Source organism: Thalia democratica, chromosome 6 (assembly GCF_965202585.1).
Source record: "Thalia democratica chromosome 6, ktThaDemo2.hap1.1, whole genome shotgun sequence".
Lineage (NCBI taxonomy): Eukaryota > Metazoa > Chordata > Thaliacea > Salpida > Salpidae > Thalia > Thalia democratica.
In genome coordinates this window covers 48,693,912-48,706,859 of record NC_139170.1, presented here as the reverse complement: position 1 = coordinate 48,706,859, position 12,948 = coordinate 48,693,912, and positions in this window count along the sequence as shown.

Below are 12,948 nucleotides of genomic sequence, written 5' to 3'. Positions count from 1 at the left end.
GATAATAAAAAGAAGGAAAATAAAAACTTAAAGTAGTTAAATTTAAAACAAAACAAAATTCAAAATATCAGTCTGCAAATTCCTTTACAAAAAACTATTTACATATCTTAAACTATTTTTATTGAAAATGTTTAGTACATTATTTTTAAACCTTTTAATTGAATTGTTATCTACATACTTACTTAACCTTCTGTTTCTTGTTGGCATAAAATTTAACAACCATGTAAAACCTAAAAGAAAGTTAAATAAAGTTGAAACAAAGTTATTGAAAAATTTGAACTTTTATTTAAAAAAAAAGTTACTGGCTTTTAGTATGTAAAAAAAAAAGTAAGTTTTGTTAGTTAATCCTGTAAATTTATTTTCTGTGTATGACGTAACTACGTAGGGGTCCTAGTAACAGCTCTCTGAAAATTCTGAGTTGAACATTGCAAAATCAAAGTCCATGACCAACACATGTACAAAAAAAATTTAGAATTAATAAATTAGTCAATAAAAGTTCTTGAAGTATTTTGTTTGTGATACAAAATGCATAAAAACTGATGCTTTTAATTGTTTAAATAATAGTTTATCTCAAGTCAAACTGTATTTGCAATGGTGGGAAAACAGCAATTAGCAATAAAATGAAAAAGACTAAGCAAAACTAATGTTTAGTATTATAGTTGGGGAAGTTTAAACTTTTGAATAACATGTTTACATTTTGTTCAAAATTAAAAACAAGAGACATATTAAGCTGAACTCAGTTTTTTTTAAATTTCACTGTTCTATTTAGATATTTATTTTAAAATTCTAAATTAAAATAAAAGTAAATAATTTTAGTAAACCTGTTGCAATAGAGAATTTCTAGTTTTATTTACATGCTCTTTACAAGATATCTAGTTATTTTCTGTTAAGTAGCTGAAAATATATCTAGTAACTAACATATTCTTATTTATAACACCGGTCACCGATTACTAGGTGAAAAATTACCACAGTGTAATTTATTTTATTGATTTACAGTCTAAATCGAAACAAAAGAATTTATCTGATACTTTATTGAACACTTTTATCAACTCAATAATAGTTTAAACTATGCATACCATTTTTCAACCAAACAAAACTGAAAAGTCACTCGGACATGCCATTTTAAGTTAAATAAAACAAACGCTTATAAAGCAATCATGGTCAGGTAGAAAAATATTCATTAGAACTTTGGTAACACTGGTTTAAAACATCAAAACTAAAACTTTGTTTTAATTAAAAACTGCTCATCGCTAATCCAATATAACAAAACTTAGATGCCAAAATCGACACACAGTTATTCGAGTATAAAATTTTAGTTTAAAACAAACGATTTTTTGATCATTACAATTTTATAATTACAATGTTAATGAGGGACTTGTGTTTAGTTTAAACCCCTGCTAAACATAATTGAGAGATGAATTCAAAGAATACGAGACTCCAGCCCAAATAGTAATTGTAAAGCTTTAAACAGTTCAAATAAACTAACTAATGGCTGCTGAAGACTTTGCATACACTGAACAATCTTTCATTCTGTTGACAAAAGCTTCAACTGACAAAAGATTAAAAAAAAAAAGATCTCGTTCTACCGTGACAGCCTTAAAATCTTAAAGGAGAATCTTTCTCTGCTTAGGTGTGAGGAACTATTTTCTTCTTGCCTATTGGAAAAGCAATTCAATGATCACTTTTGTGCATTCTTATTATTGAAGTCCCATTCACATTTTATCTTAAGTCATTTTGTTTAAATACCTTTCTATTTTGCTCATTATAAACAAGTTTTATAATAGCTATGCATTTTTTTAAATTACCAATTGAAAATACACTGGGTAGATCAACATAAAGGAAAATAAGTTACTTTAAATATACTCGTTTTGAGCATGTGGAACAGTTCGATTTTTTGTTTATCCTTCATATGAATATGGTTTTCGTAGTAAATTATAAACAAAGAGTTTTATAGTTCGTATTTGTATTAGTTAATGTAAAAGCTGTCAAAACTATTGTTGTTTTTATTGATTTTATCAAACATAAGTTTATTTTTAAGCAGCCTGTTAAGAAAAAAACAGTCTAAAAAAAGAATAAACTTGGGTTTGCAATTGTTTAAGCTTAAAAAACCTGTATCTATAAAAATAGCACTCTTAAAAAACTATACCAATGCATTAGTGTTTTTTTAAAAAGTTTTGCATTTTGCACTACAAGCTTTAAAAACTGAACTTATATAAAACTCTTCAAGTCGTCAAAAGTTGTTTATTGATCGACAAAATTTCGTTCAAATAGCTTGGTCTTGTGATTTGGTTTAGGAAAAATGTCACAGTTATCAAGTCGTATACTACAAAAACAGATAAAAATGTTTATAAAAAGACTATGTTTCTAATGGGTTGGTTTCACTTTTGCACGAGCGTCACTTTTGCACAAAGGGACACTTTTGCACGAGCGTCACTTTTGCACAAAGGGTCACTTTTGCACGAGGGGACACTTTTGCACGGCGACATTTTTTCACGATAACAATTTTTTACGGCAGCATTGTTGCACAATGTCACATTTTTACGATGAAACTTCTGCACAGCGACATTTTGGCACAATGATTTTTTTGCACGGAACGTCAAATTTGTATTTTAGTTAAAAGTTCTTTAGCTAGTACCAAATCTGTAATATAAAAAGAAACTGAAAACTAAAATTTTATAAATTACTCATATTAAAGGCAAAAAATGAAAGTTTTAAAATCTTAAAGGGTAAAAGTTAATGTTTGAAACCAACTGACGAAAAGATAAAATAAAAAATTTTATAAAAGATTTCATACCAGGAACACAAATGTTTATTTTAATTAGAAACTAGGATAAAAAATACTTTAAGCGTAAGTGAATTGTTCTAGTTTCTTTTGAACTTTAATATATCAATCAACCACTATGCCTTTTTATATATTTTACTATACGGTTACAAGTTCATTGTCCATATGAAGGACCTTGGCATCAAAACTTAGACCACTTAAACTGAAAGACACACAAATAAAAAATAAATTAACACAAATAGTTTATTTATTTAAACAATGATAAAAACATAATTTGATATAAAATTATAAGTTAACATAAAAGCAAAACTTTAATCACAAACTTTTACTTATTTACACTTTGATGTAGAACGATCAACATCAAACATTTAAATGCATTGACTATCAACAAAAATAAAAAGCTATCCCTCTAAGGACAATAACAATAGACTGGCTAGATGAACAAACATTAAATACATTGAAAAGTGACTCATTATTAAAAGAGTAAAGGTGCTGCTAATGAAATTGAACTACAAAGTAAGCTAAATCTTAAAATTAAAGCAACGGTTGATCACAATTACTTATTAATTTAACTAACACAAATATAAATCAGATAAAACTTTTTTAACTTTAATCGAAATTCTTTAAAACTTTTGCAAAAAACTAATTCATTTAAAAGTTCGTTCCATATTTCAACTCACTAATAAAAAAAAGAATTCTGCCAAGCCTTATTATTGAAATATTGCAGCGGTTGAAGACTAATATGGTATATTTTCTTTGAACATAAGTACAAACTTCCAAATGTTTCTCTCTCATTGGCTTATCATGATCATGCAACATTATAGTAATGAAATAATCCGAGTTTAAATCATGAAAAATTCGCTATTTTATTGCTCTTTTTATTATCACGCTAAACTAAAAACTAAACTAAAAAATAAACATGAAGCAAAATCTGAAATACCTTTACACTTCATAAACTATCTAAATCTTTTTTTTTAATTTAACAATTGTTTAAAATCTAAAAAAAATTTAAATACTTGTTTAACAACTATATAATGCTAATTTTAACATCAAGAGAATATAAGTAAAAATTTTAAATTTAAATTTAAAGTAAATAATACTCAAGATTCGTGGTTTAAAGCCTTACTAAATTATGTTTATCTTTCTCTTTAAAAAATAACGAGATTCAGATTATTTTAATTAAAATATTCAAATTATCTTTTTTTATTAGAAAATCCGTATTCATCTAGTTTATTTAAATTAAGATGATAAATATGAATTAGTGAATTGTGGTACGTTATTATATTGTTCTACGTAAAACTTCAAATAAAAACTTTTATTTAAGAGCTTTATTTAAGCACTGACGAGGTCTTTGACCGAAACTTAGTTTGTAAAATAAATTCTATAAAGAATAAACTCATAAAAACTTTAAAATAAAATTACATTAAAAAACTACCACATATTATTCATTTAAAACAACTTGCGTTTAAAAGCGGATATTATTTAATTTGATATAAAAAAAAAACTTTGAGAAAATAAAAATTAGAAGCGTGCAAAAGTGAAGTTCCGTTCAGAAATGGCTGATTGTTTAAAACTTTCGCAGATCATAAGTAAATCCGTGAAAATATAACGCCGTGCGAAAGTGACGCTTTGCAAAAATTTCACAATGCAAATGTAACGTCAAGCAAAAGTTTTGACGTGTTAAAATGTCGCCGTTCAAAAGTGACGCTGTGAAAAAATGACTCTGCGTGCAAAAGTTACGATTATGCAAAAGTGTCCCCTCGTGCAAAAGTAACCCTCCGTGCAAAAGTGACGCCGTGCAAAAGTGTCCCCTCGTGCTAAAGTGACGCTCGTGCAAAAGAGTCGCCGTGCAAAAGTGTCTTCGTGCAAAAGTGACGCTCGTGCAAAAGTGACCCGTTCCCGTTTCTAATAGCATATAACAAATACTTAAAACGAGTAAAATATAATTTTTTTAAAGTGTTACATAAACTAATGTAAATGTGTTATCTATATATATTTTTAAATTTATTACAATTATAGTTTATCAACGACAACAAAAACTATTAGGAACTGTATTAAGAAAAACTTGAGCATTTTGGTGTTTTAAGTAAAACTAAGCATTTAGTTAAAAATATCATACTTTTTTAAAAAAAAATTCTAAATGTTTAAAAACAATCAAAGGGTTTGTGATGGGCTTGACTAAAATGCAAGCTGCATGCAAAAAAAGTTACTTTAAAAAGCAACCAAATTGCTACTGTAGCTTAAAACTTTTATAATGTAAAAACCTCGTTTTAAAAATATTACTATAGCAACGAGAGACGAAAAAAAATTATAAGTCTGAGACAGAATGTTTTGTTAACAGAGTTGTTTTGTTTAGAGAAAAACTCTAATCTTGGATCTCCAGTAAAAATTAAAATGATGTTTTCAAACTTTTTAAATTTTTATTTTCCAGCGTAATAAGTTGTCAACATAATGTTGTTTGAGTATAGTAGGTGAGGTACATTCTACAAACACCTTAGAATAAAGTTGTATAAAAATCTGTGTAAAATATTTAATTTTATTCAACAGTCGTGTTTGAGAGGTAATAGTTTAGGTAGATTCTGCATACGCCTGTAAACAGTGTTGATCTTGTAAAAATAAAAAAAAATTGTGAATATTGAAACGTTTTTTATCACATTCGTGTAAAAACGGTGTTTAAAAGTTTAATTAAATTTAATAAAACCAATTGTAAAGCTTTTGAAAAAGTGTATACAATTAAAGAATTGTAACAATTTATTCAACAGATAAAAACTACGGATGTTTATTAGTAATAACAAAATAAATGTTTTTTGCATACACGTGAAAAAATTATTAGATTTCTATATTAAGCTGTACAAAAAATAAAAAATTTTTAATGTACATTAGGGTAACAGGTTTTCATGTAATAAAACTGATTTGTTTTCGTTATTTCTGCATAAAACTTTTATTTTAATTTTTTTAAACTTTTTTTTAACCGAATTTTCTAAATATGGCAAAGAACATTTCTTAACCGTTTCAGGTAACCATCTCAATAAACGTAGGAGAAAATAAGTTTTTAGTGAAATAGTCTTTTTTCTCCTTTTTAAATATACCGATATAAAGCAAAGTTTTCAAAAGTAATTTGCTCCAGCAGGCTTAAAGCTAGGAAGCTATTTTTTTTGTGCTGTCTAACAATGTGATTTCACAAAGCCAGAAACTTTTACTAAGCGAAATTCTAAAAATTTCATTTTAGAAAGGCAACAGATGAACCCTAATGTACATGTCAGATCGGTGAATTAAAAACTTAAACTAATTCAACAAAATAATGTAAGTCAAAACTGTTAGTTTTAATTTTATTTCAACAGGAGATATATTTTGTACAAACTTAATAAAAAAGGTTGTTATATTTGCTATTAATAGTTTTTTCGAAAAAAAAACGGTTTTTCAAAATTTAAGATACATAAAACTTGTACAAAATGTGTTGGGTTTAAGAGTTTACTACATAAACAAATTAATTGTAATATTTTCTAAAAAATAACCTGTTGTGAATACAGACACCTACTAATAAGATTAATATGTGTTCAGTAAAACAGCTGCGTAGGTATAAAGGTATTATCTATACTTGTAACACAGTATATGTAAAAAATTAGCTTGAGAAATTTTGTAAAAAAATTTAAAGAATTAAGTTTTCTAAATTAGGAAAACTCAAAAGGTAATTGAAAAATTAAAGCAACTAAGTAAAAATTGTATGAATATTTTAAAACAAAACCTAAAATAAATACAAAAACAGTTTTAAGTGAAAATTTTTAAAACGGTGTACATAACTAAGTATGCGTGCTAAAATGTAAAAATAAATCAGCTATTCTGAATTAAATTTATATTAAAAACCAAGCTTTATTTAATATCTTAAATTAAAAGTTAGAAAACTAAAACTAAACACGTATTAGATTTTGAAAAACAAATACATTTAGAGCAAGAAATAAAACATTTAACACTTTCATATGTTTTTGCAAAGACAAATTCAGATAAAAAGTGTTAACATATGTCAAACTCATATAGAAAAGAGAGACTTTTAAAAAAACTTACTTATCTTTGTTGGTTACTTAGTATTGAGTACCGGTGTATTAATGAAAATTGTTTAACTTATACATGATGATATTAAGGAGTTACTAGAAATTTACATTTACAGTAAATAAGAGTTAATTTAGTAATTTAAAAAAAGCCTATAAAAAATTTCAGTTTAATCTGCAAAAAGCAAGTTTAGATGTTAAGTAAACTTGTTGTTGTCAAACATGATTTATAACCAACTGTTTCCTTATTCAATTTTATACTTAAATTTAAAATAAATTAAAAATAAACTATTTAATACAGTTTACAAGGTCGAAGTAATGATCTTTTTTGTGAATGAAACAATAAAACTTGTTCATTTAGTTTACAGTCTAAGCTGGTCTGCTTAGTAAAACAACAAAATGAGTGATTTTTGCTAATAAAATAAAACTATTTTTTATAGATTTCATTTACAAGTAAAAATGAAAGTAATTTTTATTGTAGTTTGTATACAAAAATATTGTTAAGCACTAGTTTTTGTATTTTTTGAAAATGATCTGTTGATAAATATATGCATAAAATCTAAATATTCATAATTTATCAACAGTAAGTAAGTTTTATGAAGCATTTTAAAATACGTTCGTCAAATTCAACTTAAACGAACAAAATTAAATTTGTTGAACTGCTTTTCAAGTAAGTTTAATGTTTAGTTTATTATTAAAATTGAAGCACAACCATTGTACAAACCACAATTCAATCAAGTTCTTATGTAATATGTTGTGTATTAAAAAACAAATGATTTACTTTTGGGTTTTCTTTCGTAATACTTTCGAAAAACACAACAATAAATCAAGTTATACTTTATAACACGTATGGGTTGTCTAGAATGAAAAAAAAACATCAATATTAATTTTAATCTATGTTACAAAAATAAAACGGCAACTAAAATTATGATTGATCATTTTGTGATAAAATATCATAAAATATCAAAAAATAGCTTAATTTTAACCTATAACTTGAAAACTAAACTGAAAGTTTTACGTAAAAAAAAGTTAAAAACTTATTTATAAAAAGACTACAATGAAATATTTTCTTACTTATCAAAAAAAAAAACTGTTTTTTACAGTAATTGGCATTATAAGTTTGATACTTCATTTTTTTACGCGTTTGTTGCGAAAACGTTAGATTTTTTCGTAATTTTGACATTTATTTACATTTAAAACTTTAATTATATTTTCAAAAAAAAAAAACATGTTTAAACCGTTTTAAGTTAACAGTAAGTAGTTGTCAATTACACAAACATCTAATAATACAGTTTGTTATTGTTAAAATATTTTAAGCGGTTTGAAAACAAAAGTAGTATTATTCAAAACTTATATTATATATTAGTAATACATAAACCGTAAAACTATATTAGTGAAATGGTATGTAAACACCATAGAAAACGTCGATAAAAATCTAACAGAGCTAAAGCCTGAACTTATATGTGTCGTGAGACAAACTCAAGATAGCATAATAGTTTATTGAACGACAAAAAACCGCTATAAATATTTGGTCCTATCACCTGGTGCACGAAGAACATTTTGATTATCGAGTCGCACACATAAAGTTTTTTGATAATAACACTTGGACCATAAATACTCAAATTTTTTTTTTGATATTTAAATAATTACTTAAAGAAACTTATAACTTTACATGAATAAAAATATATTCAGACTATAAATGTTTTGGTATGTAATTTTTTAAATGTTTTTTTTTTATTTAACATATATTGCAAAATAAACAGACATAAAGTAATTTAAAATAAACCAATTGTTCATTTTATATGTTTAAACTTTAATAATATTTTACTTAGGTTGTAAACACTTTTTATAACACTTTCTTGATGGAAAAGGGAAAACTAAACAAAAATTGTAGTTAACTTTTATTTTAAAAATCACCCGTATACTGATAATGATTTAAATCACGAATTAAAAAGCATAAAAGTCAATCTAGTTTATAAGGTAAAACGAGTTTTTCTGTGATAAATAAACCAACGTCAATATTACATAGTTTTAACTTTTTAATACTAGTGCATCTTCTACTTGGATTTTAAACACTGTTATATTTTAATTTAATTTTACAGTTCGAAGAAAATACGTCTGAGTTTAAAAAAAAAATATCAAGTTTAAATTATTAATTATTAGGCGATACCTAAGTTTTTATTTGATCATAAAAAGCTAAAGTAATTATTCTAATATTTATGTTTAAACTATTGAGTACAACATTTATAAATTCATTTATAAAAAATAGTTTAACATACTCCACTTATTATTTAACATATAAATCTATTGCAACACTTTTTTATAAAGTCATGCCTATTTTTTAGTTTTTAAAAAATTACAAGTTTTTAGAACAAAAATATAATTGTTTAAAAAAAAAAACTTTAAAACATTTAAAGTAGTTTAAAAGTTTTTAATTTTGTGCAAGAAACAATTTGCTGATAAAAAAATCGTAATGACAAAAGTTTTGTTTGTTGACAGTTGTTTTAAAAAATTTAAAATTATTAAAACATTGTTAATAATTAATGTCGCTAAGCAGAAAATTGTTCTTTTACTTATGTCATCAGTAAAACTTTAAGAAATGGTAAGCATCAGTAAAACTTTAAGAGAGTTGTATTTCTATTGATTTGACTATTATAGATACTGCTAGTATTTTTATTTTTAGTTTTGTAATTTTTTTAAATTTTTATGTGGTTTTTGATAAAATATTGTTTATGTTATTTATACCACATTACGCATGAGAAAACTTGATTTTTACAAAATTATTAAATCAGTGTCCTTAGTTTTGGTTAGGAAGCTTTAAGATGCTCTATATTTAAAACACAATTGTAAATTTCATAACATTTTAGTAATGCTAACTGGGACAATCGAAAAATAAATGTTACGTCGAAAACATGAATGATTTATTACCCGAAATAAACAAAAAACTATTTTTTTTTCTTTATAATTCTATAGATGAAACAAAAATTTACATTCTAATAGAACTTGTAAACAAAACATATTTTTATACAAAAATCAATCATTTTTAATAGCGTCATCGTTGCGCAACAAACCTACATGAAAAAAACTCTAGACACGAGTATGCAAAATTTGTTATTTCAACATGTGTACAAAACATTTTTCCGACTTATTACCTTTACTGTTTGTTTTCGTCTACCTTAGCGTTTTAGTTTTGAAATAGCGCAATATATTATTATTATTTGAATATGGTTAAAGTAATCGTTTTGCTACTTATTTCAAATTAATTGCAAATCATCTATTATGTGTTAAACAAGTGAAATAATTGTTGGAATAAATATTAATTTTTTTTTGATAATTATTGTATTACTTTTAGCAGCTAACTCCTATGCTTAAGGTTAAAAACATTTTTTAGATAATAAGAATACAGGTATATTTCGTGAATTGTAAAAAACAGTGCAACAATACTTTTAATTTAAAACAGTGTTAATTTTAAAATGTACAACTTTAATTTTTGGTTTCTACTTGCAGTTTACTGTTCATAATGTTTTTAAATATTCTCAACAAAACTAAAACGCACAAAAATTTAGTGCACTCAAAAGTAATTAAAAAAAAGACTGATATAAACTCACACAAACATAATTAATCACTTTTCTTTCCAGACAGCATGCTCAGGCTTAACGTTGAATTTTTGGCTGCGTTGTCGAGTGAACAACTTCAAAAAAAAAAGTAAAAATAAATATGTTGGTCTGAAAATCAAGACAAACTTTTTAATTAACACTATGACGTCAGATTGATAGATCCGTGGTGGAAAAGCTGATCCAAACATCAGTTAGATCGATACATCCGTGTTAGAAGTCGGAAAATAAAAACATTTTCGACCTTTTGAATAAAAATGTTGAATTTCGCCATCCGAGTTTGAACTCGATGTTTTAGATATTTGTGTTGGATTTGAAAAAACGTTTAACTTCTTAATAAATGTAAAGCAGTTTAGTAAAGATAAATTTTAGTAAATAGAATTTTTTTTGTGTGATTACAGCAAAGTTTACAACACTTGTTTGTTTTTAGTTGTTTTAGTTTTGACACAAAGTGTTCGTAAACTTTAGTGCGGTTAAAATAAAAGCATTTGCAACTAAAGTTCGAACGCTGTTGAAAAAGGGAATAAGCTCATTACTCAAGTAGTTATGAGCTTTGTTGATGCTTATTACACTCGCGGCCACATTAGATTTATTCATCAACTTAAATGTACTTCAACAAAAATCAGCTTTTACTTCTTTTGCACTACAAACACATATTATAACTTTTTCCCCAGAAACACTAAAACTAAGAATAAAAAAAAAACAGTAAACTGATGGTTTTAAGTAAAGCCAAGTGAAAAACAATATAGCGTGCGACGCTAGACCCGATTAATCTATTGAAATCAAATGAACTTGAGTAAGTGCACGAGTATCGGATATGAGGCTTTTATATAACGTTGATAACTCAATTAACTGTTTTTTTTTTCTATCAAATTAGCGTAGTTTTTATTATTTAAGTTAATGTAACGTTATTTTTATTTTATATAATGTAAATAAATTAACTGTTTTACTACTTGGTTGTTTTAAGTATTAAACTTTTATTTTTGTAATTATTTAGTTGCACCTTTTTTATCTTTATATCTTCATATTTAATTACTAGCTTGATTAAGTTTAATGCTCAAGCTACTTTTGTAAACAAATAAGTTTTTTTTTATTAGTTGAAGAGTTATTTTTGCTAATATAACTTAAAAAAGTCAATTAACTCTTGTATTATTCGACTTAAAATATATTCTTATTTATTTTTTGTTTTTTTTTGTTGCAAAAGGGATAAAACTGTAGTTTTATGTTGAAAAAATCTGTTTAAAAAAGTTTCATGACTATAAAAACTTTATTAAATATTCTGTTTTTGGTTTTACAAATAAATTAGTTTTTTTTTAATTTTTAGTGTTTTATAAAGTATTGCTTTTTTTTAAATAAGTTTTGTGACTAATAAAGCTTTATTAACTGTTATATTTTAGGTTTCAAGTACAAGTTAGTATTCCATTTATTTATTTTTTTAACCAATTGTTTATTTAAAAAAAGGTTTTTAATACATAATTTATCAGGCGTTTATATATTTTATCAACTTTATTAACATATGAATATTAAGATATAAATTATTATTATTAATTTTTTTAATTTCTTTGATTATGCTTTTCAGCTTTAGTGATTTGTTAAAACATTTTGTAGAAATATTATTTTACGACTTTTACTTTTTTTCGAAACAACTCTGTCAAAAACTATACAATTAACAACTGTTTATTTACATGCAAGTAAAAAAGTAAATCGTGAACTTGTATTTATTTTCATTTCTTATTATTAAAACTAAAATTATAGCAAACCATAGCATAAGCAATTTATAAAAATTTCAAGTTTATAAGCTTTTTTTTTATCATACGTTATTACTTAAAAAGCCCAAGACAGGCGCGCAAGTTCGTCAAAAGTTCAAAACATTTTTTTGTATTTTTTCGTTTTCAAGTAATCAGATATGTATAACAATTATGATTGATTATAGTAACACCCGTAACAAAAATTTTTTGCTTCAAGCTTATAAAAATGTAGAGGTATATATTACAAAATGATGAAAAATACAAACAAATACTATAGATTACGGTATCAAATATAATAAAATGCTTTTTCTTTGTTGTTTTTTATTTTTATATTAACATTCTTATAATGAATAACAAAATCATGGGTGTTAATTCACTTAAAATTTGGGCAAAATCAAAAGTCACTCTTTTTTTTGTTGACCAAAACCTGCTAATAACACTTATAACAAATTTCAGTATTAAATGTAAGAAAAACAAAAAAGCGAAAAGTAAAACAGTACTTTTTTCTTTTTCAACATTCTACGTAAATAGGTAGTCGCGTTATATGCGAAGGAACGGATTGAATTACCTAGTATTGCACACATACAGTTGCGTGCAGTTTTTATTGACAAAAAAAAATTTAGTTACTTGCAAGTAATTTTTGGTTAGATCTATTAAAAAAAAATTTTTTACGTAAAAGCAGTGATTGTTGTTGGACTTTTGTAATCAGTTTTTTTAGAGTAAATTTATGTTTAAAACGTTTTTGGTTTCAGTATACA